Here is a 23,950-nt window from a genome sequence, read left to right as displayed (position 1 = left end):
TGTGCCCTGCCAGCCAATCAAAAAAAGGCTACACCATGGGTTAGAGCCCAACACTCAACTAGTAGCAACACAGTTTGCTATGAAAGCTAATAATATCGATAGTTTCCTGTTGGAAGCATTGATGTCTTCTAATTTCTTTTTCTTTATTGATTCTTCATCTTCTTTTTTAAAGGCCAGCCTGAGGGGACCACATACATTACAACCATGATCAGGGTTAACATTACCTCTGAATAAATGACTGGTTTGAGAATTTCATTTTGGGGAAAAGAGAGTAGATTCTAGGGGTGGGGAGGGAAATGGATTTTGTTTGTGTCTGTGCTTAAAAGTTTTCAGTTAGTAATAGCTGGCATTTATATAGCTCTTTGGGGTTCACTGGGAACTTTACATATATTATCTCCCTGAAACTAAATAGTCTTTGTTTATTATGTGAGTAATAGTGCCTGGCTCATACATGATGGAAAAATAATCATAAGGAAATTTAAAAATATTTTATATTTATTTTATTTATGCATTTATATTTAAATATTTTTTTACATTTGCATTCATATTTTATATTTGCTTATAATTCGATATCTCCCACTATTTAAGTTTGTTTGGTGACAGAAACTTACACCATATTGCATTATAAGTATCTTAATAGTGATTAATAACTTCACCCACTAAGGAGAGAACTATAGTGTGTAGCATTAAAAAAATTACCTATTAGCCAATGCTTTGAATCTATGAACCCAAGAGAGTCATTCAGTTTGTTGCCTGACTAGTTGGGGCTTCTGCAGCTCAGTGGGGACTGGCCAGAGTTGGAGTTCCATGGACATAGTCTTCAAGGTCACCTGGTATCCTATATAGTAAAGAAGAGGACGCAGTTTAATCCTAGATCAGCTAGGATGACCTATGTGACACTGGGCAAGTCCCTTAAGCCTGTTTGCCTCAGTTCCTCATTTGTAAAATAAGCTGAAGAAGGCAACAGCAAACCATTCCAGTATCTTTGCCAATAACACCCCAAATGGGATCACAAAGAATCAATCATAAATAGAATGACCAAACAACCAATAAACAAACACCAATAAAACTATGGAGATGAGCATATTCAGGAAATATTTTTAAAAATTAATTTATCTGAAGGATAATATTTGTAAAGTGCTTAGCACAGGATCTGGCACATAGATCTCTATAAATGCTTATCCCCACTTCCCTTCCCTATTTTCAGTGGGTTAGAGAAGAAGGAAGTGGGAAATGTGCCATGGCTGGATGAGATGGGGAGAGCACAGAAGTAGATACGTTACTTAACCCCCAAATAAAATACCCATGCAATAGTGCAATATTAAATCTAATTATTCTTGGCTTGTGCATAGAGCATTAGACTCAGGGTCTAGAAACTCTACATGTAAACCCTATTTTACTAGCTGTGTTGTTGTTGGTAGGTCACTTGACCCCTCTGAGTCTCAGTTTCCTTATCTGTAAAACACACCTGTGATACCTATCTTACAGGGTAGTTGTGAACCTCTCTAAGGTGCTTTGCCCACATGAAAGCAGACCATCAGTAACAGTTGCTGTTCTTGTCATCATCATAGACAGAACCAGAAAGGCCTTTTGATTGTCTGGGCCAGCTCCCTCATTTTACAGATCAGGAGATCGAGGCCCAGAGTGACTTGGTCAAGGTCATGTGGATAGAAAAGCTGGGATCTGATTACAATTCTTCCCATTTCCCCTTGGTGATTATAGGCCAACTCACACAAGTTTTCTTTCTTTTTCCTTACTGTATTCTGCAAGATGAATTTCTTAGCTTCATAGAGATTTCTCCTGCCTCAGGTGTAGGTGTAAAGCTGAACACTTTGTGTGTATATTACAATGGATAATTTGGAAATCTTTTCTCTCTTTACATAACCATTTAAACTGGGTTTGTTCATACCACATGGGCTCTCTCTGTCTCTCTCTGTCTCTCTCTGTCTCTCTCTCACTCTCCCTCCCTCCCTTCTCTGTCTGTCTGTCTGTCTCTCTCTCTCGCTCCATGTATGTGTGTTTCACCCAAACACACAGAGATTAGCAGTAGAGAGAGCTTAAATTGTTTTCTCCCCGTTCAAGTGCTGATGTTGAATTATAAGGGTGGAGAAAGATGCCTGGGTTGAAAAATGTCCTTTCTCTAACAGAGACTTAGCTTGGAATTTAACTTTAACCCGTGTGAGTGATATTCAAGAGGCTTTTGTTGCTGGAAATCCTATTGTAGGGAGAACTGTTCAGTTAAGTGGAAACATCTTCTATCATAGCTTGCCATGCCCCGGATTACAATTATATGGGCTGGGTACTAAGTTACCATCACGAACTTGAAGAGAGATTTTGTTTCCTTTCTAAAATGGCTTTGCTTTTCCATACAACATCCCCCCAGAGGAGCAATGCCTTTGCCCAAGACCCAGTTTTTCTTCTAAGGGACATTCAAGTGGGCACATCTGTCAGGAAGTATGGAGATTGTCCCCATCAGCTCCAGCCATTGTAGGCGTCTGGGATTTCTCTAGGCCCTCTCTCGGTTAAAAAATAAGCGAATGCCTCTTAACATGACTTTTTTCACTATCTTCTCTAGCTACCTCCTTTTGTCTTTTTTTTTTTTTTGTCTTGGCCCTGAAGATGTAAGCGATGGTTGTCTATAGGGAGGAAAAAGGTTTTTCCTGGGGATGTTAATTTCAAGGCTGAGTAGTTCCTAGTCACCATGCTTTGCTGGAGGTATCATTCAAAACCTGCCTGAAGGCAGTCGGGGGCCATTTGTCTCACCTGCGAGCCACGGGGCTTTAGGAATATGGCCAGGCCTTCCAGAAGGTTTTAAATCTGCACCTGAGTGTCTTTTGGCCTTGGCCTGTTTATCTTGTAATTGTCGTCCTGGTTTTTCTTCCTGCCGGGATGCGTCTGAAGCAGTAAGCAGCGTACTTCCTGTCCAGCCTTCAAAGGTTCGTACTTCAGTGGCCAAATAGGCTGGTGCTAGGGTTTTGAGTCTGACGCATCATTTAGAAATAATATTTGTTTTGGCTCCAGCTGGGAACGATACAATCAAGATACAAAGCAGAAACAGGGGAGTGGGTGGATTTTTTTCTTCTGTTTTAGTGGGAAATATTCTTCACTCCCTTGACATAGCCAGGAGGGGCTGCTGTCCGAGTTATGAGTTGAGATGCCCTCCTTAAGACATCAAGGAGAGTCAGATTGTTGACGTGGTATGAAGATATCACTTTTCTCTCAAGAGTAAGTTTTTGTTGCAGGAGTAACACAAGCAAAGGACTAAGAAGACTAGAGACAAAATTGTATTTATGTGTTGTCTAGTTGCTAGCTGGGTTTCTGCTAGAACCACTGAGAATAGCAAGAGCTCCAGGGAAGCCCAATGGAGTAGTTCATTTTTGCCTGATTTTCCACCAGCGAGGTGGCATCTCCTATTTGCCAGCGGCCTCAGATGGAGCAGGCCTGTTGTTGTGTTGCTGGGTAATGAGAGAGCCAACATGACCTCCATTCCAAAACATATTAAGCTCCTTCATGCCCAGAAATAATTCTAGGAGAAAATTTGTAGGAGCTTGATTGATTATCTTATTTTAATCCATATTAAAGCTTTAAGTCTCTAGGTGTGGCTCTTTACTTCTAACACCTCATAAATTACGGCCATAATGAAGCAGTCATTTATCCTGAGCTGATGATAAATAGCTTGCCCTAGGAGGAACTAAAGAATAGGCAAGTACATCATTTTCATATTTGGTGAAAACAATATTAAGTACCCAGACCTCAGTGATTGCCCTAATAAATGAATAATCTGAGGTGAGGGGCTTGGCAGTCAGGGTAAAAAATCACCTGAGCTTTCTCTGTCATTTGTCAGGCTTTGCTATGACAGCATGCATTATGGGTAAATGAGCAATCAGCAAGAACTATGTTATGGCTGGGATGTTTTGGAGGGATTTATCATATGCATTGCTTGGTACCTTTAAGACCTTAAGGCTTAGCGGCTAGAGTGCATGACTGCCACTGAACACAGTTCCTATTTACTATGGTATGCTTCATTTGTACTGGGGTCTCAGTCCCTTTCTTTTATTTTTTTCTTTCTTCCTTCTTTTTTTTTTCAAACCTATTGAGAATGAACTTCTTTTGGCATTGCTTGCAAAACTTTTTCTTTTCAGAGCATGACAGTGGTATTGCTAGAACAAGGTACAATGCCCCTGGACCAATCGGTTCAGGAGCTCTTAGAGATCCAAAGTCAAATAGAATCTCCATGGAGGAAATTCACCAAACTGCAAAAGATGTCTGCATTGCATTATAAGTGGGTCCAATCTGGTTACAAAAGGGAAAATTGACTGCTGTGACCTTCTGATTAAATGAAGTGTATGCAAGTGTCATGTGTATGTGAGTTCTCAACTGTGGATGCTGGCCAGATTTGAAATGAATCATGGGGCTGAAGTGGGAGAGAGATGCCATATTGGAATAGTCATACCAGTCATCATAACAGGCACTTACTCGATATGACTTAATTCTGTAAGCAGTAAACAATAGAACTCCATTGAAAACACCTCTGCTTCATGGCTTCTGTTCTTCGAAAAGGCCATTTGGAGTTATTTGAGGTAATCAGTCAATCAAGAAACACTTATTTTTAGAAATTAGTGGATTTTGAAAAACATTTTTTAGAATTACTCTTCCATCCCCAGCCCTATCCCTTCCTAGAGGTCATCTGTATAACAAAGATTTTTTTTTTGAAAGAAAGAAAAAGAGTATATGTAGAGTCTATATCGGATTGCATACTGTCTTGGGGAAGGAGGGGGAGAAAATTTAAAACTTATGGAAATGAATGTTGAAAACTACAAATAAACTTAATAAAAAAGAAAGAAAAAGAGGAATAAGAAAAAATAAATTCAGTTAAATTGATTCGGTAAAAGCTCAAAACAAGTCTGATGCTGTATGCATGTTCCCCATCCATGGACTTCCCCTCCTCCCACCCCTAGCTCCACAAAGGGGTGGGAGTGTGGGGAGAGGTGTCTTCTCATCTCTCTTCTTTCAGGCCAACCTTGTTCTGCAGAATGTTGTAACATTCATTTTTGATTGCTTTGTGGTGGTTTTATCCATTTACATTGTAGTCATTGTGCATATTGTTTTCCTGGCTCCACTTACTTCTCTTTGCAAAGAGATCACTCCATGCTGCTTTGTAGTCCTTGTGCTCATCTGCTATTACAGTGTGGCTCCGTTTCATAAGCAATGAGCACCTACATCTCAGGCACTGGGCTGCGTGATGGGGCTGCAAAGGCATAAATGAGTCTCTCCCCTCAAGGAGCTTAGATTACATTGGGTGAAACAACATCACACATCTAAGTAAATGTAAAATAAACAGACAGATACGCAGAAAACACAAAGGTAGTTCTGGGAGGGGGATGGTGGTAGACTAGCAGCTTGGGAAGATCAGGAAAGGTCTAATGTAGTTGGGGGCACTTAAGCTAATCATTCAAAGGAGCCCAGGATTCTAACAGATAGAGATGAAGAGAAAGGGCATCCCAGGAGTGAATGCTCCCCTGTGCCTTTGCATGGTGCCAGGAGGTAGAACGTTGTGTATATAGAACAGCAAACAGGTCACTTGGGCTGGAAGGTAGAGTGTGTGAATAAACCTGGAAATGTAGTCTGGAGCCGGATTAAAATATTAAACAGAGAAATCAATCCATCCAGGGACAAAACAATGAGGTATAAAATGGCCTTTGATCCCCATCATCTCCAGACATTGAGGGTGGTCCCTTATCACTCAATCTTTACAGGTACAGAGAAGATCCAAGTAAGAACTTAATCTCTCTCTAGGTTAGTTGGTTGGAGTCTGTTGCTAAGCTTAATGGAGGTTCAATCCCTTAATTGGAGCCTAGAAAAACTTTCAGCCCTATAGCCACAGACTGTACTGCTAATCCTGGCCAGTCTCCTTTCGAATTAAAGTGGAGGAGCTAGGTGGTACAGTGGCTAGAGTGCTGGGCCTGGATGTAGGAAGATCTAAGTTCAAATCCAGTTTGAGGCACTTACTGGCTGTGTAACCTTGCTCAAGTCATTTCTGTTAGTCTCAGTTTCCTCAACTGAAAAATGGGAATGAGAATAGTCCCTACCTCCTAGGGTGGTTGTGAGCATCAAATGAAATAATATTTGTAAAGTACTTTGCACAGAGCTTGGCACTATACAAATGCCATGATCATCATTATTATTAGAGAGTGGGTATGGTTCAGCACTATTTCTTCCCATTGAAAGCAAGGCATCTTCTGATAGAGGAGCTAAATTATAGTATTCTCTTCAGATATGAAAGGCAGTATCTGAAACTTAGTCTTTGTGTGACTTCAGCCAAGTCACTGAATGTTACTGGTCCTAATTTCCCCCATCTGTAAAGTAAAGAGATGAGCTTCCTTTAGCTCCAGATCTCTCATCTTGGGATCCTTTATTTACGGGAATGAAAGGCAGTAAAAGAGTCATGCTTACTCCATATTGGGTGCCTAAGCTCCGATCCATGTACCCCTTTGAGATCTTTTGGATAGACTTCAGGGCATCTTTGAATGAGGATGAAAAAGTTATAATATATTTACTACTTTTTGGTTTCCTTTGTAATCCCATGTATTTTATTTTATGCATTTAAAAATATGATTCCACAAGTTTCACCAGACTACTACCAAAGTAGTTCATGGAACAGAAAAGGTTAAGAATCCCTCCTCTGGAGGGAGGGGAAGAAAACTTGGAACTCAAAAACTTGTGGAACTGAGTGTTGTAAACTAAGAATAAAAAAATCTAAAAAAAGAATCCCTCCCCTAAATGATCTGAAGGCCAGCGGGAAGTCAGTTTTTGTAGGGCAAACACCAACAAAAATAAATATGTATGTAAACAGAAGACTAAGAAATATCAATCTTGACCTATCCATATCAGGAGCTTTATTTGGTGAAATGGTCAAATGACATTCATTTTAGGATTTGAGGGCTTGGGTGGAAAGATAAAAATGATGCCTTGAGGGAGATTTAAAAAGGATTTAATAATATTAATAATTGCTAGCATTTATATAATGCTTTAAGGTTTGCAAAACACTTTACCAGTATCTCATTTCATCCTCACAATAACCTTGTGACATAAGTGCTAATGTTATCCCCATTTTCCAGGTAAGGAAATGGAGACAGATGGAGGTTTAGTGACTTTATTAGGGTCACATAGTAAGTGTCTGAAACTGGATTTGAACTCAGTTCTCTCTGATTCCAGGTCCAGAGTTCTATCCACTGTGCCACCCTAACTACTGCCTCTAGCTGTTTTACCTAATTGGATTTGAAGGCAAACTGGTTCTTAGGAGAGGAGAAAAGAATGGGGTTAAAGATGCTTTCAACAGAACAAAAACTCAAGGATATCAAGGGAACCAATGGAAAAAATGCAAAAGAAGGTGGTCTAGTCGTACCAGATCTCAAACTGTATTATAGAGAATAATTAACAAAACAAACTGGTACTGGCTAAGAAATAGACTGGTAGATCAGTGGAATAGATTAAGTACAAATTACATTATAGCAAATGACCACAATATTCTAGTATATGATAAACCTAAAGATCGAAGCTTTTGGAACAGAAACTCATTAAAGATGCTTCCAAATTTATGAGCTTAGGGACTGGGGAATACTGGTGTTAGTCACAGACACAGGGAAATTTGAACTCGGTGAAGTTTGAGAAGAGAGAATGTGAGAAAACAGGAAAATTCATTTTAGGGCCTTTCAGTTAGGTGGTCGTAATTTAGGTTTTCACTTCATTGGTCGTTGTGGCCAAAGAATCGATAACCTAGTAGTTAATTACCCAGTGGTGATGAGCATCTTGATACTTAGATAGGTTGATTCTTGGACAGCAGATGAAGTATAAAGAACATTATTCAGTAAATATATGATTGAAAGAGTCATGTAGAGAGAGTGGGAGATCACCACTGGAACTCATGGAATATTGAAAGCCCTAGAAGGAAAGACCCATACAATTTGGGTAGCCCCTTCATGGAGGATCTGTGGGGTGACATAGACAAGAATTATAAACATTTAGGCAGGAAAGTCTAGGTTGCAGTCCATCCCTTGGTAGAAGTGGGTATCTATAGCAGTGAGATCATGGAGCCATTCCCATAGGGTGTTAGCTATGTCCTGAAAACAGTGGGATCTATGGGACTGAATATTGTTCTTTCCAGCTACCCATCCTTTCAGTTACCATTCATCACCAAACCCCTCAAAAAGGGACCACTTTCTCAGGTTTACGCACAGCAGATGCTTTAAGGCAGTGGGGTAAGGATTTAATTTCCATTTGCATGGATCGCTTTGAATTTATGACTTTCCATGAAAACCCAGTGGTTTTCAAAGTAGACAAAGCAGACTCACTCTCCTGGGTTCTACTTCTGTTAAATAAACCCTTTACAAAACTGAAAGGCATAAATATAATTTTCAGCTTTTTGAGGAATGTAGGCTTTGTTGGGTATTTATTTGACCAACATTCAATCACTTTAAAAATCTGTCAATCAAAAAGTATTGTTAAATGCCTGCTGTGTGACAGGCACTTTGCTAAGCTCCAAGGATACAAAAACAGAAATGAATGTCCCTGCCATCAAGGGGCTTATATTCTGTTGGGAGGAACAGCATGCTTACATTGGTATATATGAGGAAAATACAAAGCCATTTTGGTGGGAGTCATGTCCTTGTTATTTATAGGGCAATAGATAGAAAGACATGTAATAGAAACAAAGATAAAACAGACCCATTTCCCTGCCCTCCAGGAACTTATAATCATGTAAAGGAAATGAGCAGAGATACAAAAGCTATAAAGCAATGTTGTATGCTGATGATGTCCAGACATCGCATCAGTTGTATTTAGCTCTTAGTTTCAGGATTGAAAATGCCTGAGCAAAAATTATCTTTTTTAAAAGCCTCATTGGTGGTAGCTTTTTAGATACTGTTAATGTGCCTAGGGAAAAAGGGGGGATAGGACAGCAATTCGGCATGTTCCTTTAGCAGTGGCCTTAACTCTAATAGGGGTCTCTGGCCACCATCCTGCTGATTGTCCTTTCTTCCCTTTGTGCCTAGGGCCGCTATCTGGGCTGTCTCTTCCTAGCCTGTTTCTCAGCACAAAACCACAAGCTCTCTCTCCTAGCATGCAGGCAAAGAAATGTAACTTCAGAAATGCTCTTTGCTAACCATTTGGGAAACCTAAAAGCCCATCCACTCTGGGTTTCAGTATCTCTTTACTATCTGCAATCTCTCTCTCTCTCATTCTCTCTCTCTCTCTCTCTCTCTCTCTCTCTCTCTCTCTCCCTTACCCCCCCTCTCTCCCTCTCTCCCTCTCCCTCTCTCTCTCTCTCATCCCTCTATCTACACACACATATGTCTATATGTATGTATATGCACACATACATATTGCCTATTAAGAATATGTGTCCAGAAGATTAAAAGCTCCCTCGGTTGCACTTTACATGCAAAATAGAAGCAAAGAGCACCACAGATGTGAAAGAAAACTCATTGAGAAATGCATCTGGCCCCAAATATTTTTTTTAAAAATATCTCTTACTTTTGAGCTAAGCAAGAGTGGTGTCAGAAAACTAACTTCAGGTCAGTCCACAGCACTCATACCATTGGTATGTGGAACCCACATCCCTGAGCTTTACATAATACACATTCTTATGTTCTAAGATTATATAGCAAATAAGTCCCTTTCTATATCCTGTCCATGATCTCTTCCTCATATAGATAAATCTCAGAGGCTCACAGATTTAGAACTGGAAGGGAGCTAAGAGTCATTGAGTATAATGCCCTCATTTTAGAAACGAGGAAGCTGGAGCAGATGGGGGTTAAATGACTTACCTAAGGTCACGCAGCTATAAGGTGTCTGAGGTGGAATTTGAACTCAAGTCTTTCTTCTCCCAAGACCAGTTCCCCCATTTAGTATACCATGATGCCTCAGCATGGCTGCGAACTTGAGACTAGGTTGAAACTTCTTCCATAATCTCTGTCATAGAGAATTTGAGACAGGATTTTAGTTCTGAAAATAGGATAGTGATGATGATGATGATGATGATGATGACCCTGATGATGGTGACAGTGATGATCATGGTGGTAGTGGTGGTGATAATGATGACAGTGATGATGGTGATGGTGATGATGATGGTGATGTTGACGGTGATGATGATGGTGGTGGTGGTGATGGTGACTATGATGTTGACAGTGATGATGGTGGTGGTAATAATGATGATGGTGGTGGTGATATTGATGGTGATGATGATGATGATGGTGATGATGATGATGACCCTGATGATGGTGATGGTGATGATGATGATGATGGTGGTGATATCGATGATGATGATGATGATGATGACCCTGATGATGGTGATGGTGATGATCATGGTGGTGGTAGTGGTGGTGACAATGATGACAATGATGATGGCGATGGTGATGATGATGGTGATAGCCCATAGTTAGGCAGAAAGTGAGCCTCTGGAGGCCAGAGGCCGTTTGGAATTTGTCTTTGTATCTCCAGTGCCCAGCACAATGTCTGGAACATAATTGGCGCTCAACCAATGCTTGTGGATTGATTCATATAGTGTTGTTAGGGTAAGAAGTGCTTTACAAATATTCTATTGGAGGCTCACAATAATTGCCCTGATGTTACTGCTACGTTGTAGATTCTCATATGCTTATTTATGCTTGTGTCACTTCCCTTGATAAGAAGTAAGTTCACTGACAGCAAAGATTTTAATTTTTGTGTTTGTAGCCCCAGGACCTAGCATAGTAAGTGGCATAAAAGTATTTGACAAATATTTGTTGATTGATCGAACCCCATTTCATAAATGAGGAAATTGAGGCTCATAAAGATGGAGTGCCTTGCTCAGGATCGCATAGCAAGTAAATAGCAATTCTGGGATTTTAACCCTGGTCCTCTGATTTTAAGTCCAGAGCTCTGCTATTGTGTTGGGCTGGGTTCCTCCTCCTAGAAAAATCAAAACAAAATAATTCAAGTTAATTCCTTTGCCTTCCCTTCCCATTCTTGTTCAGAAAGGCTTCAGAAGTGGTAGAAAATAGACCTTCTTAAAATTTCAAAGTAAATACAATATAACATTAGAGTGTTATACATTGATGACAGTCAGAAGACAGGGTATCTTCCTCTTTCAAAATGGGGAGCAGAGACGCCTATCTTGTGTAGTTTCTTCTCCTGCTGTGGTGGCTCTGTGTTGGGACCCCCACATGCTCTTGCAAGGCCCCACTAGTTTTACTGAAGGAACTATTGGGTCCCCTTTTCAGGATCCACATATATTTCAAGGTTCTCTAAAGGAATCTCCCACGGTAAAAACAATAGGAAAAGCCTGAGACCTAATTCATCATCTGATTTCTACACTTTCTCCTCTTTGGTGTTGTTTGCAGTTTACTGGGGATTGTCTGCATTGGTTGAGTGAGGACATGGGCATCTGAGGCACAGTTAGGTCCCCAAATGGGATAATAATCTGAACTCATTGTGTCCTGTGAGCGATCATGTTTTCTCAAACATCCTGAAATAGAATCCTTAGTACAATGCTTATCAATGTGCATTGAAAAACTGCCAGCCTGATTGTCTGACCTTTGGGTCAGAGGTCAGCTGTCAAAAAATCAGCAGAGGGAAGCCATCCAAAGACTGGTGCTGTCTTTGAACACTTTCTCTTCATCCTACTGCCTGTTTCTATGCCTGTCTCCTCTTTCCCCTACATTAAAAACAAAAAAATGAAAACAAGCAGCCCCAGAGCAGAATCACAATCCTTTCTTTTCTGAGGTTCTTTTTCGAAGACATGCTGCGAAAAACTGAAAAGCCAGAAGGAAAGGATCTGAGAATAAGCATGTGTATTTAGATTTGAAAGGGGCTCTAGAAGCCAGTTAGTCCAAAAGAGGAAAATGAGACCCAGAGAAGGTTCAATGACCGGCCCAACAAAATGTTGTTAAGATAGTCAACCACACTGTACTTGGAAATAACATGAGACTTCTACAATGATTCGATGATCTCTCTTTAAATGAGCCCCTTTCCTGGCTCATAGGAGACAATAAGTGCCTGTTTATGAATCAATTAAATAAAGATTTATAAAGAATCTACTATATGTGAAGTACCTAACAGCAAATTGTACATCAGATTGAAACCTAGACTGTTAACATCAGAGATACTATGAAACAAAAGGTCGGATTCTTTCATCATTTTCTCCCTCTGGGATCACACCATTTTAATAATGGTTCAGACTGTTTTGACACTGGGACAAAGTGATAAAATAATGAATAATTGTCCTTCTCACTTCGATATGACTTTTTGGTGTTAATTTGAGGCTTTGACTCTGAAACGTGGAACACTGAGGTGTGAGCTTGGATGGGTAATTTAAAAACTAATGAGATTTCCTTTGTTTGGTGGTATGGTGACAAGAGTGCTGGGCTTGGAGATAGGAAGACCTAAGTTCTAGGCATTTAGGAGCTGTGTGACCCTGGGCAAGTCATTCACCTCTGCCTCAGTTTCCTCATTTGTAAAATAGGAATTAGAATGGCACTGCCTCCCAGGGCTGTTGCAATGATAGAATGAGATGATATTTGTAAAGCACTTTGCCAACCCTAAAGGGCTACCTGAAGCCTAGCTGTTGTGGTTGTTTGTTTGTTTGTGTGTTGTTACCATTGTTGCTGTTGTTATTCTGATGGACTTGGCAGAGTTTTAATATATTTAGTTCAGAGGAACATAACTCTATCTCTATCATGGGTCTTTCCATTGCAGTGGTAGAAAACAGTTGGCATCGCCAAATATGGTCTGTCTCCCTCTGAGATTAAGCTCAGCTGAAATAAATCTCACTCCAACAAGTGTGTATGAAGTGCCTATTCTGTGCCAGGCACCGACCGTCCTAGGTCCTGGGGAGACAAAGACAAAAATGAAACCGTTCTTGTCCTGAAAGAGCTTACAGTCTATTATGTTCTGTTGTGGGTAGGGGTAAAGGTGGGGAGGACTGGGAATGTGGGCAGGATGCACATGGATAAATATAATACAAGGGGATTTAGAAGACAGAACTCATTAGTTTAAGTTAATGAATGCTATTAAGTACCTACTGTGTGCTGCTGTGTTCAAGGCACCATACTAATACCAATAATGGAGATGAGCTATGAAAGGAATCTCTGCTTGGTTATTCAAGGAAACATTCTTCCTAGTCTCATAAAATTTAAAACTATGATGCTTTAGGTCTGTCCAGTCATACATTCCTGGGAAAAAGAAAGGCCCCCAAATAGAAATAGATCCCTTCATAAATCAATGTTTTCATTCTTCCCCCTGCCCTCAATAACTGAAGAATCTATTTACCTCCCCCCACCCCCCCTTTTTGGTGGGGTGGGAGGATGAGGAAGGAAAAAGCTTGGAGTGGAGGTAGGATCACTTTTTTGAAATTATAGACAGAAGGCTTCTGGCCTTTGGGACAACATTCTGCAAAGTTCAATTCCTTCAAATGCATGGAGGTGTAATTGGAATCTGTAAGATTGTGCAGAGAGGTGTTATCCTGAGTACATTGATGACAATCCCATTTGGTATTTGGCCAATGCATGTGACATAAGTTTTCTCAAGTTGCCTTTGGCCATTGAACTGAATATTCCCAGGGAAGCATTTTCTTCCCTATATAGAGTACAAAATTAATTATGGGTTTTGAAGAGAGTAATTCAAAAAAGTACAGTCTTTGGCTTAATTGTGCCACCACTCTTGAGAATATGGCTTCCTTGCTGAAAGCTGTTCTCCACTGAAGGCTTTCAATGATTGAAGTTCAACTAAAATATCTGCTTTTGCCTCAGGAAGTGTCAATACCTTTTAATCATTTGGGTTTGGAGAAGGTCTTTTGGTTCATGACTTTTTCCTTAGTTAATTCCCTGCTGTGTGTATATGATGGATAAATAGAAATTATTTTGACTTTTTGTTGGAAGTCGGGAGGCATATAACATGATCTTCCCAATGTTACTTTAAAAAAGTTTCATTGATATTTTGTTTTTACATTATAAACATTTACAGATTACTCCCACTTTGTAAGAAGTCTTTTGTAACTAAGACAGTTAAGTAAAACTAATAATATAGAGATCTCATCTGAAAATGCATCCAACATTTCACATCTGTAGCACCTCCTCACCTTTCTTTTTAAAAAAAAGAAAGATATTTTTCTCTGAAACCCCTATCCAATTGAAAAAAGAAAAGCAAAACAAATATGCATAGTAAAACAAAACAAATTCCTTCAACGACTGTATACAAAAACATATCTCATTCTACACCCTAAATCCATCTGTATTGGACACCAGGTTTCATTATCATGAATGGTCATTGTACAGATCATAGTTTTGACAGCTTTCAAAATTGTTTGTTTTTACAATGTTATTATTTATAAATGTTCTCCTGGTTCTTCTCATTACATTCTTCCTCAGTTTATAAAAGTCCTTAAAATTAATTGTTCATTTTTATAATATGGATGTTATAATGCTTTCAGAAGAGAACAATCCTTTAAGTAGTTACTTGAACACATGATTAATTCATTCCTTCATTCAACATTGAAGCACTGAGCATTTAATATATGTGTAAATGTGAGGTTATATGAAGGACAGAAAGAAGTAATGTCACTGACATCATCCTGTCCACATAGTACTTACCATCTAGACAGGTATTACAGGTAAAGGAACCACAAAACTGCATCCAGTTGTGAAAGTGCAGTCAGAGATCCAAAGTAAAAGCATTTTGCTAAACCACTAAGATCTCAAATATTTTGATAGAAACTTGGTGGAATTTTACCATTGTTCTTTAATTAAGAGCCAAAAAACAATTTCCCCTAAAGTAAATCACTCCTGAAACTGCTTAGTATTCTAGGCATTTGAAGACTTAGAAAACATGTGAAAAAGAGAATTTCTGATTGTTTGACATGATACCAAAGTGAAAAGGGGAAGGAAGGAGGAAATTAAGGAAACAGCCCTCATCCACCCCCAGAACACAAGATCAAAATAAATGGATATTTCCCTCCACTCCTCCACTTGCCCCTCCCCCAAATAGTCTGGTTATTTTGGCATTTAGAAAACATCTGCCTGATCGATGATTTTTTTCTCCCATATCTACAAATAGAGAAGTACAAGAGGATTGAGTTTGTCTTGCTACACGCAGAAATAACGAGTAGTGATCATCTCATCTCCTCTGTCAACATATTGTGAAAAATAATTGGAATTCCTGCAAGTGCCTAGGTTATTAACAGTTGAGTTCATGCCATTATAATCTTGCAGACATCTATCCGAACGCATCTAGATATATTCAAGAATGATTCAGTGCTGTGGGCTAACACGATGCCTAATAATGTTACACTTTTTGTCCATTATTGCAATATCATACCTGGTTGAATTAATGTTAAGAGTGGTATTTTGCTGAGATTGTCTGCCTTTTTTTTTTAACCTTGATTTATGTAGTTTGCAGATGGAGTACTATTTCCTTTGTGCTTTTTACTGAGATGCAATGCAGGGGAAATCCTGGTCTCCCAGTCCGAAACTTGAAATAGATTAGAGATGCAAAGATAACATATATGTTAGCCTTAATTGTTTATATTGATCATCATTCCAAGGAAAGAGAGGCTCATGGGAAGAAAAATACCCCCTTAGTCCAGGGGCAATGTGATGGCAAAATTTCTTAGTTTGACGTGCTTCTCTCTTTGACAGTTCTCCTAAGGTAGGTTATTTTGGAGAAAACATATGTTTCCATTTTCTCTCCCTCTGCTTCCCTTTGAGTCCCCAGGCTCCACTGGGGTCACAGCAACATTAAGGTTTTTGTCACTGTGATTAATAGCTCTTTAGATCATCTTTAATTCACTCACTAATGACTGAGGGTCTTTGGGCTCGCCAAGTAATCGGGTGATGTATGAGCTGATCGTACACCTTGTGGCAGAGGTGAAAATCATTCAGGCAATGCAAATATTGTCACGGGAACAAATGTTTTCCCTGTTAATAAAAATTAATGAATTCTGCCCAGGAGCTAGTTAAGGAAGCCACAGTGAAGGAAACAGCTTCTTGCTGGTTGGCCTCGTTCATCTCCCCTTCGTAGGCAGAGGAAAGGATAATCATTGTGGCTATTTCCCATCTACATAATAGATGAAACAATGGCAAGTTAATTTAATTATAGAAATACATAGTGTTGTTTCCAGATTAATCTTTGGGTCTTTTTTAAAGCTCATTTGGTATTGTTAATGTCAGTATCGTTACTTTCCTTCCCCGTGGTTAAACCGCAGGCTTCGAAAATTGGACGGCCCTAATGAACACATTCCTCTCTTCATTGCGTAGTTAAAACCAAGAATTAGAGTGGTCGGGTTTTTATAACTGCAGAATGATATAATGAAGTTTAAATTTGAAAAACTCCTGGTCACACATCATAAAAGGTTGATGAAACACGCTAGAGATTAATAAGTTGGTTGGAATTATTTTGAAACAAAAAAAGGACCTCAAACTTTTTATTAAGTGTATTGTTTTATTTATTGAATCATCTAAAATTAAAATGCCATGTCCTTCCTTAAAGATTTGCCTCATGGATGCTATTAGAATAATTTCAGGCATGAGTCCACCTGAACTCTTAGGCTGATCTAGTGAGACCATGAATGGAGAGAAGGTGTGTTTATTTTTTTGAACTGATTTTTGCAAGCAGAAAGAAAGCTGTTGTGTTTTTATTTCATTTTGATAGGCCCGGATTCTTTCTTCTCATGACCAAAAGCTATTGTCTTAAGGGAATAAATATTTCTGAACCGGCTCCCAGTCCTTACCCTATCATTTACATCTTAGAACAAGAAAACAGTAAACTTTTAAAAGACATTATTTTACCTCTCCACAGTGCTTATCTACAAAGGAACATATTACCGAGGCTGACTTGTTAGTATTATTTCTGGTAGACACCCAAGGAGAGTAGCTAATTTGTTCTTCATTAATGCCAAGGACAAATAAGAAAGAACTAACTGAATTATGCATTTCTATCTCTTGGCTTCTAAAGTGTGCTTATTTCGCCCAGAATGTGCCAACAGAAATAGGTGAACTTGGGATGTGTATTTTACGTGCTAGTTCAGGGTAGCTTATACTCTTTTAGAGGATTTGAATTTATTCTAAAGAAAATGTAAGGGTTCCATGAAGTTATTATCCGGTAGTTTTTTTCAACCCAGATGATGATTGTAATCTAAACATGCTTAAAAAAAACCAAACAATTGCAAGACTGATTTTGTAATTATCATTCCAAAATGAAGGGTCCCACCATATTTAACTCAAAAGCAGACCCACCAAGGGAGCATCTCTAGATATTAAAGGAGGAGAGTGTTTGGGTGAAATGGACATAGTCTGCAACGCACCAACTGCTTCTCTTCCATTCACTCGATTTTTACTGCTTCATCAACTTTGGCACACACATCGAAGTATACATCCTACTTTAATTGAAGAAGAAAAAAATGTCAAGTTTACACAGCTTCAGTACATACTGCATGTATGTAAAAAAGGGCTTGGGCAAGTGCAGACAACAGGGAAACCCAAAAGGAACTTTTTTTGGCTCGTGAAGGGGACTAATCACATTGTAAACAATCTGAATGTACCTGGCTTTTTATTCCCTTAGATATGAGAGGACCCATTCAGTTGCAGCTGAAACAAAACCTTGGCATGGAGCAGAGGGCCATCTGAGGTGGCCTTTCACCTCTCCCTTTTAACTCCGTTTATAAGAATGTTTGGTTTCTTGAGAAGGTGCTGCCTATCTCTTAGCTGTGTTTGTGGTCTTTGATGTAGGGGTCACCTCAACTGTGCACACATTTTAAAATTCAATAGCAAGAGCAATAGATGCCTAGTTCATTGGGACCTTATTACCCACAAAGAGATGGGTGACAGTGATCTCTCCATCTAATGTACCTTAAAAAAAATCAGAATCTTAGATAGTTGGTGATTAGAAGAACATGTAGTCTTCCCGGTTGTCTTAAAATTAGATAGCTGAAGAAAGAGGTACTCAGACCAATGAGACTATTATCCCTCTATGTGGAGTAGTCCCTTTGGTTATAGCCGCTGCTTTGTCTAGTGACAAAAACAAAACAAGACCAAAAAAAAAAAACCCAAATCTTACTGGTAACTTGTGATACGGATTGAGGTGTGGAAGACTGATGGATACCTTTTGTTTCCTTATTTTCTTTGTATGTTGCTGTTATAATATTGAATGTCCTTAGTTATCCATTGGAGGCCTGCTAAGATGAAAAAGACAATTAAAAGAGGAAAAATTGCTTGCAGTCCCCTCTTGAACATTTATACAAAGAAAACAAAGCTAGTGACTCTCCACACTGAGGGAATCCCCAAGAGTGGATAATCCACAAGTCATTTCTTACTTTGGAATTTGTTACTCAACCTGAAAAAAAACGCAGTGCACATTTTGTTTATGTTGGCAGACGCGGAAGTGGGTTTGCGTGGACTGGAGCCTCGATCGGCTATGTGAGGCAGAGCAGGGAAGCAGCAAAGGGACACATCAATTGATCAGCGAAATTTATTTGCAAATAAAAATGTACTGAGGATAATAATGCTCAGGACAGAAAATCTTCCCATGGGTTTATCTATACCTGCTGGTGTTGTATTCTTCTAGGGAGACATGTTTAGCATTAGAACACAGAAGCAGAACCTTCGATTTGGAAGGGACTTCCATCAATATGTAGTTCTAATATCTCATTTGACAGATAGGGAAAATGAGGCCTAGGAGGCCCAAATTTGGCCCAAAATTTGAACCTAGTTCTCAGAACTTGTGTTGTTTGTTTTTTCCTCTGACACTATGCAGCTTTTGTGGTGATTTCGCTTTAGTTCCTAGTGTGGCCTTCATGCACATGAGAGTGCTATTCTTTGGTAATGGTGCCCAGCATTTAATTCCCATGATGGTGGCCAGAAAGAAGCTTCTTTGTTATTCTCACAGCCAATCTGATGACATGCTCCTAACCATTCCTCAGAGATCCTCAAGTCTCTTGTTCAAGGATTGGTCTTTTCAATTCCTTTTACTGAGAAGGAGCATAACGTAGAGGAAAGAATGCCAGACTTGGAGTCAGAAAAATTTAGTTTCAGATCCAGGTTATAGCTCTTACGGTCTGGGTGACTTTGACCCTCAGGTTCTCATTTGTAACATGAGAATCATACTTATGTTACCTGGTCCCACAGGGTCATGATGAGGAAAATATTTTGTTAAGTTGTGTGACTGTGAGCCCAAAGTCCTAATTCATAACATGGGACAAATACGCTATCTGTCTCACAGAGTCATTAGGAGGAAAGCACTTGGTAAATCTCATAGAGCTATAGTAATGAATTTTTATTATGGCCTACCGGGTTACATGTGTGGTGTTCATGGGCTAGGCACATTTTATATTTCACAAGATCATGGGTTTAGATTTAAAAGGTTAAGCTCACCTAGTCCAACCCCCACATGTTACAACTGAGGAAACTGAGGATGGTAGTGTGTTGGTGCCATTTAGCTAAGAGCAGGAGGGATATGAGTGAGTGGATTATGTTAATTTCCTCCCTGCTTTTTCTAAAGTCTTTCATTTCTGAAAAATAGTGGATTTTGAATAGGGAGCGGAGGACCTGTGTTCAGACACTTTGCCTCATTCTTTCTGTGACTGTGAGCCAGGAGGGCATGCCAACTTTGTGTTTATAATAGCTGGGATGTCTAGAAGAGATGGAACCATAGACACTTAGCAGGGTTACATTTCCTCCATTGGAAGGCTGCACAAATTCCCAGCAATTGTCCCAATTTCCAGTTTGGCAGGAGCCTTCTGCCACCTTCATACCTCTTCTACTGACAAAATTTTCAAATGGCAGAGGACAAAAATTTCAGATGACCCCCACAGCTCGGTAGGCAAATGTCACATTGCCCTCCAGGGGTAGGCCAGGCCCAGGTGTCACAAGGGTCCTACCTTCTTGTTTCTCTGGCAAACACAGGATGGCAAAGATATGTTTTTTTATATGAGACTCTACTTGGAGGGGCCCATTTTCATTACTCATTGCCCCAAATAGGCAAAAGACAGGGACTAAAACAGACACGGGTAAAAACAAGCCCTTGGATTTTTATTGGAAACTTGTGTTTGAAACCATATAAAAAATCTACAGGAGCTGAGGGATTTATTTAGAATGACTTGGCATTCCTTCTCCTGGATGGCTAAATAGGCCTTGAGATACCATTTCTGGCCTTACTTTGAACCTAGTGTAATAAAGAAGGAAATAGAAGCAAAGGTAAGTTTAAAGTATTGTTTTACTCTAAATGCTTTCACTAAAGGGTCTTGTTATCTAATGATTGGTACTAAATGGCTGATATAAATCGTACTATTTGTTCTCTGCTCTCATGGCTAAGGGAAGCAAAGGCAAAAGGAAATCAATTGGAACTAGCAGGTAACAAATGACCAGTCTTAGGCAAACGCAGCAGATGGAGAAAATAGACGCCCAGACAGACGCCCGTCCCTAGCAGACCCAGGGAAGACTTTTCTTAGCTTTCCAAATACGAGGCACGATGAGTATTTTTATTGGTCTAAAATGGCTCACGATGACCCAGATTTATATAATGTTTTTGAGACTTTCTTTGCAGTACCTCTTGTGAGGCAAGAAATGCAGGTATTATTCCTGTTTTACGGATGGCAAAACTGAGGCTCAAAGAGAAAGGACTTGTCCATGAGCAATTATCAGAGCTGGGATTCAAACTCAAGAGGCTCACAGAGGTGGTGACTTGGCCAGAGGCCCCCAACTATTTGTCTGACTCTTTCCACAGTACCACACAGCACGGATGGGGCATTGCACCTGGAGTCAGAAAGACCTAGATTCAAATCTTATCTTAGACCCTGGTTAGCTCTGTGACTCTGGGCAAATCATTTAATCTCTCTGGGCCCGAGTATCCTCATCTGTAAAATGGGGATGTTCCATTCAATGCTCTCTCAGTTCCATTCCAGTTCTGTATCTATGAGAATATGTTCCGATGACTTCTTTCAGTTAGCATTTGTGAAGTGCCTACTGTGTGCCAGGGAATGAGAGGCATCCCGTTGTAGTGGAGAGAGCCAGCCTCAGAGCCAGGAAGTCTGGCTGTGTGACCCTGGGTAAGTTCCTTAACTTTCTTTAGCTTTAGTTCCCTCATCTGTAGAATGGGGATGATACCCCCATATGCCTCACAGGGTTCTCGTGAGCGTGGAATGGCATAATATATGTGAAGTGCTTTACAAGTCTTAAAGGACTGTATAAATATTAGTTATTGTAAGCATCTAATGGTGTAGTAGGTGAACTGCTGGACTTGCGGTCTTCCTTTGACCTCTGAGTCTTTCTATTAGAATAAGACACACTATTGCTGAAAGTACGGCAGAAGGAACATTGGGCTGGGTTGGATTCCTGCCTATGTCCTTTCATGTGGCTTTGGGCAAGTCACTTGACATCTCTAGGTCTGTCTCCTCATTGTAAAATGAAGGAGTGTAAAGACCTCTCATTTAGGTTTGTAGTCTGAAGCATTCAATGCTTGCCTTGGCTATTTGACTGCCTTCTTGGTCTTAGGAAAGTTATTTCCTTTCTCTTTAATTTCTTCACTTCTAACATGGTAGGGTAGGACTAGGCAATCTCTAAAGAGCCTTTGGACATGAATGTTTTGTGATGACTGGCCCTATGTGAGGCACTCCGGAAGTGGGGAGTTCTCATCACTTCTAACATTTGTCCCTTCCATCGGCCAAGGTTGGTTGGAGACAACTAACCTTGAGTTGTTTTGGCACCGTGGGAAGGGACTCTCTGCCACACATCTGCTTTCTCTGCTCTTGGTAATGACCTCAGAGATAGCTTTGCTCCTTAAAGAAGCTAACTCGAATGAGTGAGAATGAAAATGAGATATCTCTTTTATGATGGAAAGTAACTGCTTTATCAGGGAGTCCTTCCTGGGAAATGGGTGATCGAGTGCCAAATTGCAGGCTCTCTGACACTTCCGGACTTGGTCCTGGCTAAAATGTCACAATAGCCACCTTCTCAGGTTAGCTGTGTTCTTCCCCAGATCTTTCTTGTAAATATACATTTTAGGCTGCATCCAGGAGACTGTACATGCATAGGACTAGCACTTGTATCATTTTGCACTGAATTAATTAGCCAACTAAAATAACCGGTTTGATTGACCTTGAGGCCACTCTCCCCAGATTGGTAGGTTATAAGAACTGATCATCTGTTTAGTTTGTATGTACCTGTTACCTAAAGAAAGCTTCACTTGTGGCATATGTCTTGATATAATAAGTCAGAGTCTCTACAGACTTTAGCAAAGGAGAGTCCTAGAACTATGGACTGTCAGAGCTGAGAGGGCCTTTAGAACATGAGACTGTTAGAATTTAGACTGTTGGAAAGGCTGGACAGGAGCATAGAACATTGGCTGCTAGAAGAACATAGAATTTGATAACAGAAAATTATTAAATATTGAATGTTAGGAACATAAATTGTCAGAGCTAAAAGAAACTTAGGCATGAAGACTGTTAGAACATACACTTAGAATGGTAGAAGTGCTAAGAGAGGCCTTATTACATAAACTATTGGAATATAGATGGTTAGAGCATAGAATGTCAGAGTTGAAGAAACTTTAAAAAAGAGACTCTTAGAACACAGAATTGTCTAAAATAAAATGGTTGAACATACAGTGTTAGAGCAGGGACCTTATAACACAGACTATTAGAATGTAGAAAGTCGTACTTGGAAGGGACCTTAGAAGTCAATGTTAGAACAGAGAAAGTCATATTTGGAAGGGACCTTAGAAGGCTGACTGATGGCATGGTGGCCATTAGCATGTAGATGGTCAGAGCTGTAAAGACCTCAAATGTGGACTATTAGATGATACTCTGTTATAATATAGATTGTTAGTGTACTGGAAGGGACCTTAGAACCCACACTGGTAGAATATAGAATGTCAGAGCTGATGGGACCTTGGAAATCATCACGTCCAGCCCTTTCACTTTATAGATGAGGATACTGAGGTTTAGTAGGAGACATGACTTGGTCAAATTGGATCAGTGAGTTGCTGCCTGACCTCAGACTAGGACCCGACTCTCCTCACTCATCCTCCACTATCCAGGTCCATTTGTTGACACCCAAACTCCTTGTGTTAATTATCTGCACTGCAAAGTTAATCTGTTATCCTTTATCTTGAGAAATAGCTATGGCAGAGGTCATGAAGCATCTTACAAACAAACAAAATAAAATAGGCGAATACTTTTATCTCATCTCACTTCCATCTCAGTCTCAGGCAAGGATTCCAAAGTCCCTTTCCCTGGCTCTCTCTCCTTCTCTGATTGTCTTTCCTGTGTCACCTTGCCCTGGGAGCCAGGGCACGGTGTTCTAGAAGGCAGTCAAGGTGTGTTATGAGAGACAGTGATGGCTTCAGTCCCCAAAGTGCCTCCTTTGATGTTGCCAGACTATTGCTTTTCCTTCTAATAGAAACCTCCTTGGCTAATCCATCTCCTTTTCAAGAAGTTACTGCATTTCACTCCTAGCTGGGTAAACTCAAATCAGTACTGAGAAGTCATTATCGTAATTGTGGCAAGTTCCCCAGAATCCCTTTGATCTCCACTGGGCTGTCTTCCTTGTGTGTTCTGTAGTGTCCAGCCTCAGCCCTGCTTTTGTGTACCGTCCGCGAGGGAACTGAGCTCCCTGGAATTCTTAAGCAGGTTCTATCTTATTCTAACAAAGACTTGACCAGTGTGTAAATACTTGTGGGCAGCGTGTGAGACACTGCTTTCTTTGAAACTCTTAATGGTACACATCTGCTTAAATGAAGAAAGAATGTTCTGTGTTCATCCAAGCGATAGGGGAGCAACTGGCTAGTGGCCAAAACCCAGGATTGGGATTCAGAAGACTTGTGTCCTAGTCTGGCTTGACCATCAATTTGGTAGGCAAGGCGCCATTTTGATACACTGGAAAGAGAGCTAGGTTCTAATCCTGCCTTTTACACTTAATATCTGTATGAC

Source organism: Trichosurus vulpecula, chromosome 4 (genome assembly GCF_011100635.1).
Source record: "Trichosurus vulpecula isolate mTriVul1 chromosome 4, mTriVul1.pri, whole genome shotgun sequence".
Lineage (NCBI taxonomy): Eukaryota > Metazoa > Chordata > Mammalia > Diprotodontia > Phalangeridae > Trichosurus > Trichosurus vulpecula.
The sequence above is the reverse complement of the archived record's forward strand: the minus strand, read 5'-3'. Positions refer to the sequence as shown.